This window comes from Protopterus annectens, chromosome 3.part0 (assembly GCF_019279795.1).
Source record: "Protopterus annectens isolate FY-2018-M chromosome 3.part0, PAN1.0, whole genome shotgun sequence".
NCBI lineage: Eukaryota > Metazoa > Chordata > Ceratodontiformes > Protopteridae > Protopterus > Protopterus annectens.
Genome location: NC_056731.1, coordinates 137,635,840 through 137,656,917, shown reverse-complemented (window position 1 = coordinate 137,656,917; position 21,078 = coordinate 137,635,840). Strand labels below are relative to the sequence as shown.

At 36.7% G+C, this 21,078-nt stretch overlaps 1 protein-coding gene across 1 annotated transcript in view; it reads right to left on the bottom strand.

Moving 5' to 3' along the window:
• The window catches only part of MALRD1 (MAM and LDL receptor class A domain containing 1), a 3,217,568-nt gene that overhangs the window by 769,466 nt on the left and 2,427,024 nt on the right, over window positions 1-21,078 (bottom strand). The gene's annotated exons all lie outside the window — the stretch shown is intronic.

Below are 21,078 nucleotides of genomic sequence, written 5' to 3'. Positions count from 1 at the left end.
AATACTGCTCACTGCTCTCCTGAAGTGATAACCCATGCCCTTGCACCCAAGGTGAAATACCCCTTCAGGCAGGTGGCAACCCCTCCCCCTTTCCAGTTACAGGCTACAAAAAAAAAAATTTAGTTTATAAAATTTATCAATAGCAGACAGGATGAATATGTATGTAGTGTGACTTAGCATACTTGGTGTTTTTCCATCTAGATTACATTACCAGCCACCAGCAAGACAGGTCAGACAGTCTGTCTTCTCCAAGAAAGGACAAACCAGTGTTACTCATTCCACTTACACTCCCAAGCAAGTCATACTCATGTTCAGGTTGCTAAACAGTCTGGGTCATTTGGGTTACAGTCAATGTTTATCTTTCTGCAATCTGAAGTTAGTGATTAAGGAATGCATCTTCCACTCAACCGTCAGCTGCATGATTATTTGATATCCTTCTTATCTGTTTCAGTTCTTTCTTCTATGCTTGATGTACCGGAATTGTAAGAGTATACTCTTTAACACTGCTTTTGTTTGCTGTAGGCCCCTGAAATCTTCAAGTAACATACTCTATCATCTTGTTCAATTTAGAGGAACTAGAAATATTTTTGTGTGGCATTCCCTTTTATATGGTTGGGAAAGACAACCGTTTCCACATCAGAAAATCAATTGTTGGGGGTGTGGTCAAGATAGAGAGCTGTTAGCAGCAGTGAAACATTGCTCTGCATATTATGATTTATTCTGACAGGATCTTTTTATCAGAAAATTCAGCTGACAGTCTTTTTCACTGGAATATTAATATTTAAGCAGTTTTTTGTAAGATTTTTACAGAACAAATCTAGTTGCTGCTTTTTCTATTACTTTCTCCTGTTAGAACAACTTATTGCTTCATTACTACAATGAGTCACTCAAAAGGAACTACGCATGAATCTAGAATGAAAAAAAACTGCAGTCTATACTAATCAGTATCCAGGATCTTTCATCAAAAATAGATAAACTGGAGATGAACATGGGCAATATTAAAGAAGAAAATAAGAAGCAGATGCAGCTATTGAATGATGTGATTAAGCAACAGTCACATCAAATAACAGTAATGGAAGAAGCAGTAAATGACATGGATGGGAGAGTTGCTAAAATGAGATTCACATTGAAGTTATTCTCAAACAGAATTCAGAACTTAGAGGAAAAATAGAAGATCTTGAAAGTAAGTCAAGAAGAAAAAACATAAGAATCTATGGAATACCAAAGAAGTAAGGAGAAACCATTATTTTATTTTTAAACAAGTGGCTTCCTAAGTCCCTAAACCTACCTGAAGCTCTTTCATTGGCATTGAGAGACCACATAGATCTCTTGCAAATATTTTACTAAAAGCAATTCAACTTCTCCTAGATCAATATTATATATATATATATATATATATATATATATATATATATATATATATATATATATATATATATATATAGATCAATTATAGTTAAATTCATGTCTGGTCAAGATAAAGACTTAGTCCTGAAAACAGCCTGGGCTAACTCACCTATAACAATAAGAGACAACTCCATAAGGTTTGAAAATGATAATTCAATTATTCCACTTCTATTATGACTAAAACAAAAGGTACATATTCCCTTAATAAAAAAAAAACTTATAGAAAGTAAACATCAAAGCACAGCTTGTATTCCCAGTTAAAATAAGGAATTTTTTTTTATCCATGCGTCAAAAACATTCAACACCTTAAATGGAGCAGTGGAGTTTGTACAAAAGAAGAAACTCTTGGACAAGGCTGAAGATATGGATAGAACACTGCCAAGTTGAAAGAGACAAGTCACAAGAAATGGATGGGATTTAAAAGAAAAACAACGTAAAAAACCTAGAGACGAATGAACTTATATTGGACATATAAGTTCTTAGTATACTCTTGTTCTCATTAACTTCTAAATAAAGATCATCTTTAACAAGGTAAAAGCTTTTTATTTGATCTTATACATAATGTTTTAATACAAAGTTACTTATTCAATCTGATCTATATATGAGTTATTGTTGAATAACATGATTAAAAGCAAGGGAGTTAGTCCTTTGAGGTTAATAGTACTATTCATATTAAAGTGTCTCATTACTGTATACTGTAATTAATGGTCTATATTATATGCTCGAAGTCTGAAAACTTTGAATCTCTTATGATCGACTCCATATGAGCGAAGTTTTCAAACTTCAAACATACAATATAAACAAATTAAAAATAAAACAACCTACCTGAACACTCTATGCAGGGGGGCAAGCCCCCCCTGCATCCCTCCTCACCCCCCGCTACTTAAATATACCAACTCTAAGATTGCACTACATTGAAGTGAAGGGAAATATTCCCTATGACGATCTCCATTGTAACGCTAGAGGTTTGAAAACTTCTCTCATATGATGTTGATCACATGAAATTAGAAGTTTTCAAACTTAAAGTTTACAATATAAACTCGTAATTAAATGGTATAACATATAAGGCCGACACTAATAATAAGTGAATATTAGATATCAAAAGAAGAACAAACTCTGTAACAATGATATTTTAATGCTGCGTGATATGTCTGGTGCGAATCTGTGTGTTTGTTTTCTCTCTCTCCTACTAAACATTGGATAGTTTAAAACGTATATGCTTATATGGAATGGTAAAGCTGCTTTCCTGATTCTGGTGTTAAATAAAAGGTATACTTTTTTCATGAAACAACTTTGCAGTTAATTTTTCATGTAAAAATCCATTTAAACAGCAGCTCATCTGATGCAGTCACTGGCATTTTACAAGTTTAAAAGTGAAGCTAAATACTTTTATTCCTGCCTGAAGCATGTTTAAATGTCTTTCAAGCTCTCTAATGAGTATCAAGCTGATTCCCACTCACAGAAACTCCACAATAATGTCATAGACTTGCTATAACTTCAGGAAGAACTCTTTCACCTTTAAACATCCTGTGAAACAAGAACTACTTCCACAAGGTCACAGAGGCAGAGAAGAAGGCTAAATTAAACAAGGTAAACATTAAATATAAAGTTTTAATGTTAATACATTTAAATAAAATATTATTATGTCTAAATGAAACTCATAAAAAGCTTCTTCAGTTTTTTGAAAAGAATGAGCTAAATGTAAATTTGGCAATCCATGTTTGAATAAATTTGAACTGCGTTGACTTTGTTGTACTTATTGTCTTCTCAATTAAGATTTGTTTTCTTACATATGGAACTTGTTCTTTTTTGAAGCTTCACATCATTAAAATAAGTTATATGATTTTAAAAATAGTAGGTTAGTAAATGAAACTGTTAAAATATGCATAGTGATTAATGCGTACACTAAAAGGAAACAGATCTGCAGAGTAATACATCCATGTATAAACTGAAATTATACAGTGATGAGTTATATAACCTATAATAATATTCCATCATATTCTTATATTTGTGTTTATAGAATACAGAACATATAGTTTTTAAGTGCAGCTTACTATCTGATATTTATAGGTAGTACTTGAGAATAAAAGTAACTCTGAAGTAAGTACACTGATAGGCTGATACAGTCATATACTTGATATAAGGAGATAAGACTATATATGCATGTTTTCTTTATCTTTCTTAATATAAAGAGCCAGAAGTATAGTTCCTTTTCATGCATATTCATATTCTATTTACTTAAGTGGATGTTTGTGTTTATCTTATGTGCATAAATAGGTATTTGTATATATATTTATGATTGATAATTCTTTAGTGGATAGTTTGACTTACAAACACATTAACATATTACAGAGAATGACAAATAGTAGATTGGGCATATTTAAAATGTATAAAAAATATCTTTTTGGTGTCCAATTATGTCTTATATGTATCGATTATAAAAAAGATAATGATAGGTATATTTTAATTTTAGTTCGAGCACAGTTAGATTTGTGGTTATTTAGGTATGTTGTGCTCTAATTCATTAGTAATTTAATGTGTCATTTTTCTGTTTCATTTCATGTTGATAATATCATAGGTCAGGATATAACAAGAATATGACTCATAGGTTCATAGGTTGACACTAGGCTATCAGCCCTAGGGTCTGACAAGCCTAGGCATAACAATTCCCTGGCTATTTCTTTCCACAATATTTACTTTCCTGGACCCCTGTCTGGCAGGGTGACTGACATGATCCCCGGGGTAAATTTCATATCTCCCACCCAGTCATCAAGGTCCCTTTTGAAGAGGGCCAAGGAGGCGCTCTGCTTGCCATGTATGGACAGTCTATTCCAAAGTATGGGGATTCTCTGGGTCAGGAAACTATCCCTCCTGCATGTTGTTTTCATTGTGATGACATGGTTTAGGTCCCTGGAGCATGTGGCTCTGATGGATTGGGATTTCTTTAAGTGTAGCATGTCCAACAGCTCTGCGTTTGACATGGCCTTGTATGTTAAGCAGAGGTTGCCTCTGAGTACACAATATGTAAAAGAGTATAGCTGGAGTTTTTTTAGTCGGTCAGCATAGGGCATCTGTTTTAGGTTTGTGATTCTTTTAGTGAGATGTTTCTGTGGCCTTTCCAGTTGTTGCAGATGTCTTGTGAGGTACCTGCCAAATGGGTCGTTGTACTCTAAGATGGGTATAATGAGGGATGAGTACAGTGGGACAATGACCTCCTTTTTTCTGGATGAAATCCCTTAGTGATGAGGCGTGCCACATAGAAGGATTTCCTTACTGTTGTGGTGATGTGATTATCAAGGGTGAGACCACTGTTCACCTATGTTCCTATGTCTCTTATCATACTTTTGGTGTTTAGTGTACTGTCACCTATGTGGTAATACATGGGTACACAGTTTTTCACAAAGGGGATAACTATACACTTCTTGGCATTGAGCTTGAGCCCATGGCTCTGGCATCAAGCATCTGTTTCTGTTAAGGCCCTTTTGTAGAATATCCACATCATTTGGGGATTCAATAATGGCTCCCAGTTTGCAGTCATCTGCAAACTTTGTTAACCAGAGTCCCTTAGTGTTGGCCTGTACTTCAGAGAAGTAGATGCCAAACAAGAGCAGTCACAGGACTGAACCCTGAGGTACTTCACTTGCCACTTGTCTGGAGCTGGATTTGGAGTCGGCTACTTTTACAGTATGGATTCTGTCAGTAAGCCAGTTGGCAACCCATCGAGTGACATAGGGATTTATGCCCAGCTTAGTAAGTTAATCTATGATTCCAGAGCAGGGAATGGTATTGAAGGCCTTGGTGAGATCCAGATAGGCTGTGTGGACCACCTTACCCTTGTCCACTGCTCTGGAGACTGATTTGAAGAAGTTAATCAGGTTCAGGAGACATGATCGGCCCTTCATAAACCCAAACTGGGTGGGGTCCAGTGTTTGAAGGTTGCCAATGTCTTCGTTTATAATATATATATAATGCACTCTTCGTGTAATATGCTTATATTATAGGCTGACGTTATTACCTTATGCTGTTATATGATTTATGTAGCTATTTATTTATTTATTTTATTTATTTGCATATTGCAAATATTATAGGCTGATGTTATCATGATATGGTGTTATATCATAATAAATTCTATGTCCCCCAAGATTGTGGCTGCAGGTATTCTGGCAATTACACAGTCCAAAGGAATAAACCCAGAGAATAGTACCATTAGATAAGATGGGATTCTGACATCATGGTTTTTGTGATATCAAAAAAGACTAAACATTGTGTGAATATCTAAAAAGAGGTCTTGACAATATAGTAATGCAAAGGAAATAAGCCTATATGTTTCATGCTAGTGGTACCAGATATCCAAAAGGTATTATATAATTCATTTATATGTATAAATGTCATAAAAAGATGTTATGATAGTGGCTTTAATAATAATATATTCTGATTTATACATTTGGTTTCTGTAAATCTAGAATAATATTAATGTTATATACAAGAGTAATGTTGCAGTTTTAAGCACATTAAGCTATAGTGGACACATATCCAGAAGTAAAGTTAATATGTTTGTACTAACTGAAAATGAGTGAGCTTGAATATATCATTTTAAATTGATGCTAACATTAATTTAGAAATAATAGCAATAAAATTAGGCTAGATTTTTCATGGCGAGGCTAAAGAGGAGATTGTATGATTACATTATCAAACTAGAAATGTGTAATTTCATGATAAGGGGTAGTTTTGTTCTTAGTATTAGTTATTTAGTTTTATTCATTAGATTCTTGTCCCTGTTAAGGTATGTTATAAATAGAATATTCTTACCTGTTTTATGTCTAAAGTCATATTAATATATAAAGTTCTGTCTAGTATAAATGTCATGTTATAAATGTATGTCATTAAACATTAATTATTTAAATAACCCATTAAAAAAAAATCAATTGCCATTTTTAGCATCTTCATTTGAGAATGAAATGAATAACTCTACAGACTACATTGCAATTTTAGCTTTGCTGTATTAGAATGAATCAAACTGATTTCTAGTATGGGAGATTAATTATTCCTTGCATTTATCACCCTTTTCAGCTTGCATACCCATATTTGTAATGTAACTTCTAATGATACCTCTATTTTGAGTTGTTCTATAGCATATCATTAATCCATACTTCAAAGATATATCCTCTGTGTTTATTACAGCTCCCTGAAATATATTTTCATTCTTATACTTTATATATTATCCCTCAAAGTATCTAATTTCTTAAACAGGGACAGATTCATCAACAGCTGCTATTGTTTAGGTGGTGTCGTTTGCTACACATGGAGTAGTGTGCTATTTCATGTCCATTGAATGACTTTACACTTAGTGTAGAGCCACAAAACAAAGGTAAATGACAGTAGTGACAACATAAGAGTAACTGAATTACATCTTAATTAACCAATTCAGCATGGCATACCTATTGAAGAAGCTATAAAGTAACTGTAGACAGCATTTGTCCTGAAATCCAAACTCTTTGGATTATAGCCACAACTAAACTTAGAAAAAAGCTTGTTAGTATTTGCTGCTGCCATTAGAAAGTAGTATGAGCAGCAAGCTTTAAATACAGTTATGCTGTTGCTGCTACTATTGCCAGACCTATGCCATGAAAAAGAAGAATTTTTTATACCCTGTTTGACTTAGTTTGGACTGCATGTCACAGAAAATTATACAGCAAAAGGGGGTACACAGGAAAACAGTATAGTAAATATGCAACCTCCTCTACCCTCATCTGAGGCCCAAATTAAGGGTGAAATGTGAAAAAAAACTATATGGTTCCATATGCAAGAAGTTAAATTTTACTAAGATGGCACATCCATCCTGTGAACAGTAATGTCTGCAATGCTGTATGACTCTGATGTCTGCAAAATCCACCTATGGACTTTGTACAGTAATCTGCATCAAACATTTTCCTTTACCACACATATATGGCACCATAACTACTTTAAAAAATATGTAAAAGCAAGTCATCATTGGTACATGCTGGTGGTGGAGCAGAATACATGAGGGCAAACCTAACACCAAAAAATTGAGTGTGGGTTATCAAATTGTATTGCCTACTTGAAAATCCTCCAGTATACCAACTGGTCTTGTCTTCCATGTCAAAACCAACATTGACATGAAAAATAAATAAAAAGTTAAAGCTACATATTAGAACACACATGTAAATAGAGCCCTACCCTCCCAGAAATTAAAGGAAATGAAAAGCAAGTGTACAGGTCATGTAAGGAGGCTAAAAGCTATGTAACTGAGTAGAGCATTTCAACATTAACAAAAGCAATGCACATTTTTCCAGTACAAATGTGTAAAAATGTTCTTGGATGTTCACTTGTGTAGACAGCAGTCATTTATACACCACATCCTTGACACATTTGTGGTATACAAATTTCAAATGCCTGATCTTGCTAGAAAGTGATACAACACTCATCTGCAGTAATGTGCCGGATGAGCACAGAAATGTTCCATAATGTCATGTTACATTTTTTACAAACTTTTGTAATATACCAAATAGCTGATATACATGCTTATGCCACCATCAAGAGACAATGCATGTACTAAGTTTTGGGTGTGTTGGAAAATGTAGTCCATCAGTAAGGTTGAAATACAGCATTTTGTATCAACAGCAACTTACCTTTGTATCAAGTTAGTTGTGACTCTAGAAACATGTTCTGAAAGCAATTAGCAGCATGTAGCTCTCTGGATAAACAGTCTCCCCTACCACAATACACATTTCTTTGCCTAGAGAACTACCTTGATATAGTGCAGATTCAGTCCTTTCAGCACTTTGAATATGTAAATGAGGTGTGAATTCATTAGCATACATACATTCCAAAATCTGCAGTGAGTACAAGGAATGTAAACATGCTGTGTAGACCTACACAATTTCGTGTATATGCCCTACCTCTGCAAGGATGATCACTAAGAAGTGTTTACTGCTAAGTGCTTGCAAGTGTTGATTACTCTGACTGCAGTATCAATCAGGCTATGTCAGGGAGAAGGTACTGACAAGAAATTTTGTGACTACCATTAGCTGATTCAGGAAAAGAACATTCCTAACATTGATATGGATTGCTTATGCTAACAGACTCTGAATGTGCATACAATTGTGTCTGCAATTCTAAGGAAATAGATTACTCACTGAAACAAATATCAACTGCAAGGGAAAACACGTCATACTTTTTAGAGAAGCACATATATTTGTATGATGTTCTCAAAATAATGAGAAGCAAAGAGGTGCAATGATTAAATGTTTTGTTATATATTGTGGAGGAAAGATTAGCTGCCCTGTTGCCAGTAGCACAGCTATCCATACATCTTGCACCAAGTTACACAGGATAAAGATAAGGAATTGTTTTGGTTGTGTATGTAATGGCAATTGATATTATGCCACATATTGAGTACAGTTAAACTTTTTTTTCACAGTATAATGCATGTGGCACATAGTGATAAGAATCTGAACTGTGTTTTGTGATTGCCCTGGTGTGCTGAGATTCTAATCCAGACATGGTGGTGTTTTTTGAACATTATGATGTTTAATGAGCATATGCTTGTGTTGAAACAGAACCAAGTTGTGGAAATATCAAAAGTATACATTTTAATGACTTTTGTTGTTTCCTCAATTTCAGCAGCTGTTTTTTATTTTTTCATTTCCTCATTTGAGCACCATTTGGCATTGCTCACTCTGGACTGGCAGTGTTCCCTAGCAGGGAACTACAGTTTACTGCCGAAGGAAAAAAGTGGACATTTTAATATAGGCTGCTTTCTGTAGTGCAGAGAAGACTGGCAATGGTGAACAGCCATCAGTACTCTGGATAGTACTTAGTAAAGAAAATGTACATGTCAGGTAATTTTCTCTGTGGAACAAGTTGTAAGTGCAAATATTTTAAAGAAAGCAAACAGCTGATGCTGGGTTTAAATCCTGTGAAATGATAATTTTAAAGTGGGAAAGTGGGGTTAAATACATATTTACACACATTGTGTGATGTCATTATGTTGTTATTTTAAAATAAGCTATTCCCAGTATTACTAATAACATGTGAGCTGTTGTGTGTTGCCATAGCCTACAATCCTGATAATGCATGGCAGAAACAAAAGTTCAGATGTATTAAGGAGATGTGAGAAGGATGAATCTGTCATTGTAATGCATCTTTTCCTCTGTTCTTTGTGAGGTATACCCTATGCCTGCACTTGCTCTCCATTTGGCAGTACAGAAACATGGTTCACTGTTTAAAGAAAAAAATGAAAAATTTTACTTAGGCTGCCTTCTGTTGCACAAACAAGCCTGACAACAGTGTGTGGATGTTAGCACTTTGGATAGTACTTAGTGAATACATACCACTTATCAAACAACTAACCCTGTGGCACAAGGTATAAGGGAGGTGACTTGAGAGAAATAAGACAGGTGGTGCGAGGTTATCACACATACATTCCCTGTTTATACATCATATTCCAGAACGTCACTGTATGCAAATGACCCATAATTTATACACTGTCATTGCTGCTATTATCTCATCTTGGCATATTATCAACATTAATATCACATTTAATCCACTTTCTTACAATGCTGCATTATGTCCCTCTCACCACCATTGTGTTTATGTCTCTTTAGTTTATGTCTCTTTACATAGGTAAACAGCTGCAAACAGGATTATTTATTATTACCATCAATATGGATGCCTTTCTATTGACAAATGTTGCTTTATGGCATCATCCCATTTGAATGCATTAACTGAATACATTTTTTACATGTACCCTCCCCTTGTAATTATCCATGTACTGTTCACATTGAATTCTGTGTAAATTATACCAGCAGCGCATCCCCTGCATCTACATGCTAAAAAGTCACTTGCCTTTGCTTCACATAACCTGCCCAGGTGTGCTTGCATGATACATTGTGTGTTCATGCTTCCAGCACTCCTTCTTGGCTGCAAACACTGTTGCTACTACAAAAGGGTACTTGAAATCATGTAGGTACAGTGAGCAGCAAGCATATACAATGAGCACTGCTGCTCATCGCTCTAATGTGCTTAAATTGCAGAGGCGTAGTGTGAAGCCTACTGAATTGTTAATGAATCCCAGTTTTTCTGTCCTTTTACAGGCTTGCTAATCTGTTCATATACTCTTCTAGATTTAGTCTCCTAGTTTCCTTTAAAAATGTTGAATTTGGGCAATGATCTATGTGGTCTATGCTGTGTGTGTTTTTAAGTATTGAACAATTTCAGAATAAAATATTTGCTAACCCTACTGCACTCCTTCAATTAGTTTTACTTATATCCATATCTTTTGCCTCAACAGAATTTCAATGTGATGTTCCTCATTTAACAATTCTCATGTGTAAGCTAACTAAACTTTCCTCATAATATTTTCCATTTTTATCCATGCAAAAGTGCTGCCAGGGCAAATATTTTACATTCTCTGTAAAGTTTCCTTAGGACTTCTCTAAAATGTTATATTGAACAGTAGTTATGCTTAGTCAAACTGCAAGTCATTAAAAGTCTGTTAAGACAGCATCCTCATTTTGATTTTTATTTTTTTCAATGTACATTTAGATATTTCTCTGACATTTCAACAGGTCTGTACAATGACAACACACTTAGTTTAGCAATCAGGCTTTCCCTTTTTGCTACCACAATCATATCTGTCCCATAAACAAACTGCCCTCAGTTAACTTTGCAGATAGGCTGGTACATAACAGTATTTGTTCTTTTAATAGGATATGCAACTCCTATTCAGCTTCTGTTATATCTTAATTGAAACGGGCTTTTCCATTTATCCTGAACAGTTCAATGGGAGAAGAGCAAAAATACAAACATGTGATGAATATTTATGATAATAACTAGGCGACTCAGTTGACTTTATGGGAATAGTAGCTTCATTGTTCACGTGTGACATAATTTGGAGAGATATTTCAAAATTAAAAGCTTGCAATTACTAACCATAACTTTTTCTATAAAATTATTGTCAAATATGGCCCATGTTCTGAAAACTGTGATTTGAACTTGTAAATAAAAAAAAAAAACAGTTATTGGTTCTGTGGTTGAGAATGCCAAAAAAACAATTGCAGTTGTAAGTCACCTGTGAGCACCCAAATACTGTGGGGACTCTGTCTCCACATGTTCTTTAGTTAAGTATGCCAGCTCCAATCACACACCTGTGGAGAAATGACAAAAACAAGGAAAAAGTGCAAACACTACTTGCTTGTACTGTAGCCACTTCCTGCAGGATTTTTTTTGAATGGTAGATCTCCCATAGACGAGATAGACAGATGGCTAGAGAGGTAGCTAGACATATAGACAGAGACAGACAGATGGATAGATGCTCTACATTAGTATGTTGAAAATTTGACATAGCCCATCTTTCATTCACAAACTTATGCACTCTTTTTGAATATGGTGCATGTTATTCTGTTATAAGATGTATTTCAATCATTCATGGATATGAAGTTTTCACAAAATTTAAAGTTTCCGTATTCTGGAATACTGCATCTGGAGATTGCTGTACTGGATGCTTCTTAACTTGTTGCCTAAGAATATGCATTATAATTGCTGGCAGCATACAGTATAATTAGTGAGAATTTTAGCTGGACCTCCAATTGTAACTGCAGTATTATATGTTCTAGACATTGATGCCAAGAAATTTACCTTGACAGCAAAGCTGGAGAGGTGAATCTTGGCATCCACATTAAGAGCACATAATTAAAGGTTACAGACAGAGTTCTACAATTCTTTTGTAGTGCGTGCAGCTTCACCAGCTCCATGTATCACTGATTACACAAACAATTGAATGCACTGCAAAATGTTTCACTGCCATTTTACAGTTGTTAGTGAGCACTGTCAAACAGACAGTAGCAGAACAAGAATCATCTAAGTTCTTTAATATTTGTTGATTGGACAAAGGATCAAACCCAGAGAAAGTTTTTAAATATTGGTAAAATTAATTTAAAATATTAACCAGAGGGCAGATATTACATCACTATACAATTCTGAACAATAATATGAATGAAACTATCTCTTGCATTTTTGTCTGAGATTTGAGAGACATAGACTGCAAGGTTGTTTCTACTTTTGCTGCTGTCATTTAAAGGCTGGCACTTTGACTACTTATTGTTAGCGTGGCATCTGCACACAGTATTAACAATACCTAAAAAGTAGTTAAGAATTGTTAGGCATCTTTCTAGGTGAACTTAATATTGTGTCTTAGACTAGAGTGATGTTAAATTAGGTTGTCTTTTCCCTGATATTGGAGTAATCGAGGCAGTCAGTGCACTATAAAGCACTTGCATAAAAGCTTTCTTCTTATGTGTCAGTACGAAGTCTGCTACTCTATTCCACACTGTAACCCTGGTCATGTTACACTATACAATTGGATTACTAGGACTGTAGATCAAACAGAACATACTTAGGTTAGCATTACTCATGTATAGGATAACAGGCAAGATCTTTAGATAATATCATGTGCTATTTCTGATTTATGTTATGCAAGAAGACTGTACACATTAAGTGTCACTCACCTTAATACTAATAAAGAGATGAAAAGAGATTTGCCATAGATATTATGAGCAAGAGAGAAACAAAAATTGTCTTCCAGTTTCTATGTCAAAACAGTGGAATGCTTTTATATTTGCAGTGTAGTTGTAAAGATCATATCAACAAAATTTAAAGGTTAATATTTCAGAAATGGTGGCTTCAGAAAGAGTATAGATTGGCAAAATTAAACCATTCTGGCTAGAGTTGCTGAGTTAAGGGAGTAACTTTCCTTTCCAATGTTTTACAGTCGATAAAAGAGAATGGCATGATATCTGCATCATTTAGCTATTTGTAAAACAAATCTCTATGAACAAGCACTGATTTTTAAAAATATTCACTACTAATACGTGTGAATGTCACTTCTTAACAATGTTACTTCATTAGCTCTGTGGCATTGTCACCTCAGTCTGTATACTGGAAAACTAGTACTTGGCCAGCTTATACCCATTCACTAATATAAACATAGTTGTGGGTCCTGCACTCATGTTGCACAAGAAGTATTGCAGGAGCCCATCCTGGTACCATAGAGTATGACACACTAACTGTAACTCACTTGACCTGCGTTCTGTTAGCAGCATGGGAAGTGAGCAGCAAATAATCACTGTTAGCTTACCTATCCTGAGGTGAGTGATACAGCTATGGATCACTTTTTGGTGCCACCAAGAAAGATCACTAGATGTCAAACCTCTGGAGCATAGTCCTGCTGAGCACATGCTGTTGAGCTGTGCTAGGTACACAGTAAGCCAAGAGACAGTGTGTGTTAGAAATCATGCACGCTCCCTTAATGAAGGTAGTGGCTGTAAGGCTCAAGGGAGCTACAGAAGAGGTTCAGAGATCCAGGGATGAGAGGCCCACCTGAACTGCTAACTGACTTTTTTCTTACCAACTGAAATGTGCATATCTCTTGAGGGAAAAGGCTGGTAAGCTCAACCTGGGGGGCAAACCTCTACTTTGCATTTGAAAGCAGGTGAGCTCAACAGTAGGGAAGGAATGCCTCACTGAACCCATCTTTGACCAAGTGTGTAATGCAATCCAGATTTGGGCCCAGGTGCCCAGAGACAGACCTTCAGCAGGAATGACTTGGCCAGTTGAGAACAGGTAAAGAGCCAGTGGGGTGAAAAGAAAATGCATATTGTGAGGTCTAAGTGGTATCCAGCAGCAATGTAGCCCATCTTAGTTAACTTAAAAAGTGTAGTGCAATTCCACTAAAACTGGCTATCTCTTCCTGAAAGATATTGGCCCTTGTGGAAAGTGTACAAATGGATTACATGCCAGTCCTCAAAATTATAGGGCAGTCAGTCACTTCTCCTCCATTCTTTGTCACAAATTTTGTAAACCTATGGAATGGCGACTCTGGGGCTTAAAGATATTACAGTTCTACCAGACAATTTCACCTAAATTATGGTTCATTCCTTCTCATGTATACTAAATTGTATTTATATGTAAAAATGATTGTGGCAGTACTATGTAACTGTACATGTCTGTAGTAAAAATGGTGGTTGACAACACTGATGTTAAATTTACTATAGTAAATAAAACAGTGATTTGATATAAGCATGCATACTAATAAGAAAATCAGAAGAAGATAATTTTCACTTTGTGTTCCACACAGCTAACAAATTACAATTTAAATCAAGAATAAAAAATGCAAGAACAAAACAAAGCCAACTATGTTTTCTATGGTGTGATTACACTTTTGTTCATTAGAAATATAAGATGCTGGGCAGAGATCAGTATAACTGGAAAATCATGCTAAGAAATCATGTTCCACTGTCTTGTACTTGAAATATGTTTGGTGACCTGTGAGAGATACAGATGAGTGCCCATTATTTATATACCACTAATTTATTTCCTGCATCACATGCATTCAAAACATGTCTTTATTTTTTAAGACATTTAACAATAAACATGACAATCTTACAAAGTTTCTGAAACCCAGTCTCACCCTACTATTGATATATTGTCCACAGGAAAAAAATGTCTGTCCAGTAGAAATCTATCCATCTATAACCACCTCTTTTCACATGGGGTTGGAGTGTCACGTCAACAGTGACCATCCTCGTTTACCTTGCCTGCTGGCTAGCACTGCTGTGGTTACTCTTGTGTACCTTACACATGTCTATGCACTCACACCTGTGGCCAGTTCAGAGTGTCTAATCCACCAGCTGCATGTCTTTGGAATGTGAAAGAGAAGCAAAGCATCTGGCAAAAACTGCATGCAGACATGCAGACTACACACAGAAGGCTTCCCGGCCAAGAATCAAACCAGGGACCAAGACTAACCACTGCAACACTGTGCACCCTAATTTAAGTGAAAAAATAGCAAAGACCTTGCTTACATACTTAAATAAATAATGTGGACTGTAATCGTTTGATGTTCATTACTAGTTTGCAATGGGACACAATACTGTTTGGGGTACCTGCAAAGACAGTGCCCTAAAAGGCACTATTTTGCTTATAGAATACTGTTTTGATGAAATATGAATGAAGTCTTTTTGTCAGTTACTGTATTTCATTTAAAACTGTCCACTGAACAGAGTCACATTACAGAGCAGTTTTTTTTCTCCTTAATGCTGAGCAGATTGAGGTTAGCATATTTAGAGATGCTGGAGTTCAGGGACTTGTTCCCAATGTAAAAAAATACTATTTTTGTACCTTTTAATTGGAGCTGATGATATGTGATAGTGACTGCTTCTTTCACTAGAGCTAGTGCTAACACATTACTTTTGTATAAGTGTACATCCCCCCACTACAAGTGATAACATTGCTAGAACCATATAGAAACAGCTCAGATGCTTAGGTTACTGCATACTATATACATTCATGGTCAGGTTTTGGGAAACATAAATGTTTTTCAATTCATGTAGCAAAGTATAATACTTTCTGTGTAGTGCAGTAGTAGTTTTCTTGGGAAAAATGTAGCACTCAAGCTTGCTTTCATAATTCATAGGTTCATAGGTAGGTACTAGGCTCAGCCCTAGGGCCTATACAAGCACAGCCAAAAAGGTACCCTGGCTTTTGCCACCCAAGAAAATTATTTTCCTGTGCCACTGTCGAGCAGAGCCAGGGAAGTGATCCCCGGGGTGAATTTCCTATTTCCCATCCAATCATCAAGATTTTTCTTGAAGAGTGCTAATGAGTAGCTTTGTTTGATATAGATAGGTAGTTTATTCCAGAGTATGGGAAGTCTCTGGGACAGGAATCTATCCCTCCAGCAATGTTCTGTTTATTGTGGTGATAAGGTTTAGGTCCCTAGAGCATGTAGCTCAGAGGGATTGGGATTCCTTTAAGTGGAGCATGTCCAACAGCTCTGGGTTTGACATAGCTTTGTATGTTAGGCAGAGATCACCTCTGAGTAGGCGATATGTGATGGAGTAAAGCTGGAGTTTTTTGAGATGGTCTGCGTAGGGTATCTTTTTGAGGCCAATAATCCTCTTTGTGAGGTATTTCTGCGGCCTTTCCAGTTGTTGTAGATGTCTTGTGAGGTACATACCAAAAGGGGCATTGTACTCTATAATGGGTCTAATGAGTGATGAGTAGAGGGGAACAATGACCTCTTTTTTTCTGGATGAGAAACCTTTTGTGATGAAGTGTGCCATGTAGAAAGATTTCTTGACTACTGCTGTGATGTGATTATCAAAGGAGAGACTACTGTCCACCTGTGTCCCAAGGTCTCTTATCACACTTTTGGTGTTAAGTATACTACCGCCTATGTCATAGTTCATGTGTACAGAGTTTTTACCAAAGGGGATGACAATGCACTTTTTGGCACTGAGCTTGAGGCCATGGCTTTGACACCAGGCATCTGTCTCAGTGAGGCCCTTTTGTAGGATGTCCACATCGTTAGGAGTTTTGATTATGGCTCCTAGTTTGCAGTCATCTGCTAACTTTGTTAACCAAAGACCTTCTGTGTTAGCCTGTACTTCAGAGAAGTAGATACCAAACAGGAGAGGATCCAGGACTGAACCCTGTGGTACTCCACTTGTCCCTGGTCTGAAGTCGGATTTGGAGTCTGCTACTTTCACAGTGTGGGTTCTGTCAGTGAGCCAGTTGGCAACCCATCTTGTGACATAGAGATTTATACTTAGTTTAGTGAGTTTATCTATAATTCCAGAGTGGGGGATGGTTTCAAAAGCCTTGGCAAGATTTAGATAGGCTGTGTGAACCACCTTACCCTCATCTACGGCTTTGGTGACTGCTTCAAAGAAGTCTATCAGGTTTAGGAGACATGATCTGACTTTTACAAACCCAAACTGGGTGGGGTCCAGAGTTTGGAGATTACCAATGTCTTTGCTTATAAGTTCCATGATGATACGTTCCATGGCCTTGCATACCAGGCTCGTCAGGCTAATGGGTGGCAGTTCCTGGGGTCTGTGGTGGCTCCCCCCTTGTGGAGTGGGATAACCGTCGCTGTGCACCATTCAGCAAGCACAAAGCCTGAGGTGAGGCTATGATTGAACATGGTGCTTAGGTGGGGTACTAGTTTGTTCTGTAGTTCATGTAGAATGCAGCCTGGGATGTTGTCTGGTCCCATAGATGCTGTGTTCTTGGCTTTGGAGAGTGAGGTTTTTACCGGTGCCGCTGTGATTACAGGAACTTTGCATTCTTCCGGTATAGAGATGGGCCCTTTAGGGGGTGAGAGGGGGTAAAGTTAGCACTGAACCTATCTGCCAGGATTTTGGCAACATCAGTTGGGTCTGTATATTTAGTGCCATTGTGCTGTAACTCAGAGCAGATGTGAGTGTTTCCATTGAGATTCTTAGCATAGCTATAGAGTGCTTTGTGGTTGTCTTTAGAATCAGTGGCGATTTTGTTTTCTTAACTAACTTTGGAGGATCTTATAAGGGATCGCAGCTTCTTTCTGAGGCTGACTAGGGAGCTCCTCCACTCATGGGATTTTCCTCTCTTTTGCAGCAGTTTCTTCCTTCTGTTGTACAGTTTGTTTATGGCAGGAGACCACCAGATTGGCTTCCTTTTTTTTGGAGAATAGCGTCTTGGTTCTGTTTGGGATAGCACGATCCATGCACTCGTGTAAGTGCTTATAAAATGCAATTGTGTAGGATTCAGTAGTTGTAACTGTATTGTCCATCTGCATGGGTGTCATGAAGTTCACCACTTCTGTCTTTAGAAGCATGAAGTTGGCTTTGGAGAATTTTTTTACTGTGATTTCCTTAATGGGGGTGGGGGCAGGATGTGGATATCTAGAGTGATTAGCTTATGGTCGGATCGGACCAATGAGGCATTGACTTCAGGTGTGGAACACCAGTCATTCATGTTGGTAATGACTAGATCTAGGATATTGTTGCCCCTGGTGGGGGTGTGGATAAGTTGATCCAGGGCATTGGAGTTTATGAATTCCAGAAAGCGTTGAGTGAAGGAGTTGGTACATGAGTAGTTTTTCCAGTTAATGGTGGGGTAGTTGAAATCGCCCATTATTAGGATGTTTGGTTGAACCCTAATATTTTTCAGTACATCAAGAAAAGAGGAGTGGGAATCCTGGGGTATGGTGGGGGATCTGTAGCAAGCCATAATTTGGATTGCAGTTTTGCCCAGAGTTAGTTGCACTTGGATAACCTCAGATGCATTATGCTTAGCAACTAGCCTGGAGGTGTGGATATCCTTAATGAATATGGACACACCTCCACCTTTGGAGTTCCGGTCCAGGTTACATGGCTGAAAAGTGTGGTATGAGTTATAGCCTGGTAGTGCAGGGGTGCTCTCTGGAGCCTTGAACCAGGTCACAGTCACTGCACAGATATCGATGTTCTCCATTTTTAAGGAGTGCCTCGAGTGAGTAAATTTTGAGATTTATACTTCTAACATTGAGTAGCATCACCCTCAGTTTTTGCTTGCTGGTTCGTGTTACGGAGGTGAATTTGTCATTTGAACCTTGCCTAAAAAAGGCACTATAGGGGCAGTAAGAACCTTAGCAAGTATCTGGAATCCCAGGGGTGACAGGTGCAGGCCATCTCTGGCAAAGCATCGTGGTCTGTCGACCATATCATCCCAGGCAGACCGATACTGGATCCCTTTAGAATGACAATAATAATAACTACAATAAATATAATGATAATTATTCATAATAATCATATTTCTAGGTAACCATAGGATAGTGTTAGTAATAGCACTGATTACTTGAGTTAGGTGCGTCTCAAGGCTCTGTATTTACAAAACGTGTTTATACTTTATACATCAATCTTGCCCAGATGTCTTTGAGCTACAGGAATGGGCTTCTGTATGCAGATGCATAAATATTTGAACCTCCAATGACTGTCTTTCTTTGATAAAAATCATCAGATTAGAGTAGGATAACTCAGATGTGCGTTAGACTAGAGCAGTTAGGGCCTACAATCAATTGATTCAAGAATAAATTAATCTTATCTATAAAGTGTATAAATCTTAGCACGCATTTAGACAAGTATAACATCCTTGGATGATGAGACAAGCCACAGAAAAATGTGAAGATGTATAAAGACTTATGTGTCAGTTAAATGAAACTGTTATCAGCAACCCCCCCCACCCCAAAAAAAATTTTGAAAAATAAATTAAAGTGAAAGAGAAAATCAATATGACAAAAATACACCCTGACAACCATTTCATTAGAAAAGACAATGCAATGTATCACAAACTGTCAGGGACCCCCACCACCAGCCAACACGGTCTCCAGTCTACTCTTTTCATAAAGTCACAGAAAGAGCATATAAAACCAAGCTCATTTGCAAAAGTAACTGGAAAGATGTTTTTAACAGGGTCTCATATATATATATATATATATATATATATATATATATATATATATATATATATATATATATATATATATATATGTATATATATATATATATATATATATATATATATATATATATATATATATATATATATATATGTGTGTGTACATCTATCTATATCTATCTATCTATCTATCTATCTATCTATCTATCTATCTATCTATCTGTCTGTCTGTCTATCTATCTATCTATCTATCTATCTATCTATCTATCTAATGGTTGAATATGTGGTTTGCTGAAAGCACAGCATACCTCTCCATTTCTTTGTCTTCTTTACTTTGAATCCTTACCACATACTTCCATTTTTCATTTTCATTTGCCTTCTCTTCGAGTACTGCACTTTTGACTTTGTTTGCTTTCGCTGCATATGTTGTCTTTTCCATCTCACCACTGTTCTTCAGGACTGTCTCTGTATTCTCTTTTGTATTTTCTCCATAATGCCTCCCAGGAAACATCCCCTTCATTTCTGACTCACTCTGCATGAGCATTTCTTTAAACAAATCATCCCACAACCCTCCCAACTAGAGGGTTGCAATTATACATCCATCATTTGCTGACTCATCTCCATTAAACATGTTTCTTTGAAACATTTCCTAGAACTCCTGCACACATTCTCTGGCCTCAATATTTGCTTTCTCCTCCATTTCTTTCACCACTCCATCATCTGCTTCTCTTTCCATCTGCCTCCCTGTTTCTCTGGGCCTCCACAGCACCTGGAATGGAATCAAGAAGTGATCCTCCTAAATGAATCCCACTCACAACAATCATCAGAAGGAACAGATCCCTGATACCCTGGCCAAGTTTTGCCATAGTAAAAAATATTATGCCTGGTGTCCTCTGAAAATACACCATTAGCCTAATGGGGATAACTTGGTGAAAAAAGTATACATAGAAAATACAGGACTGGCATTTAGAGCACATTACAGTACTGCAGATAAAGCAGTGTCAACATTAGGGTACTAATTAAGAGGGTCTCTCTTCAAGTGGTGCAAATTGTCCCAAACAGAATAGTATTGCCTCTCTGTAGACAACAGCACATCTATCCAGTTTGTTTGGAAAGGTCTGTAATTTTTGGACATTATGGGAGTAGAGGTTGATGCAGAAATTGGTCTTATGTATTAAAGGGTTGGTAGATGCATTCCTTTTTCCAACTGTGGTCTTGTCTTGCCTAGTGAATGTAACTTACTTTAGGCAGGTGTGTATTAAAACAACTACCTCTTCTGCCATTCTATGAATTTAATTAGAAAATGTAATTAGTAGAGAAAAGCAGAACCCAAGGTACTTAAGGATAATTTAGAGTGATCAATTCCCATCTTATTGAAGCTACTGAGAATGA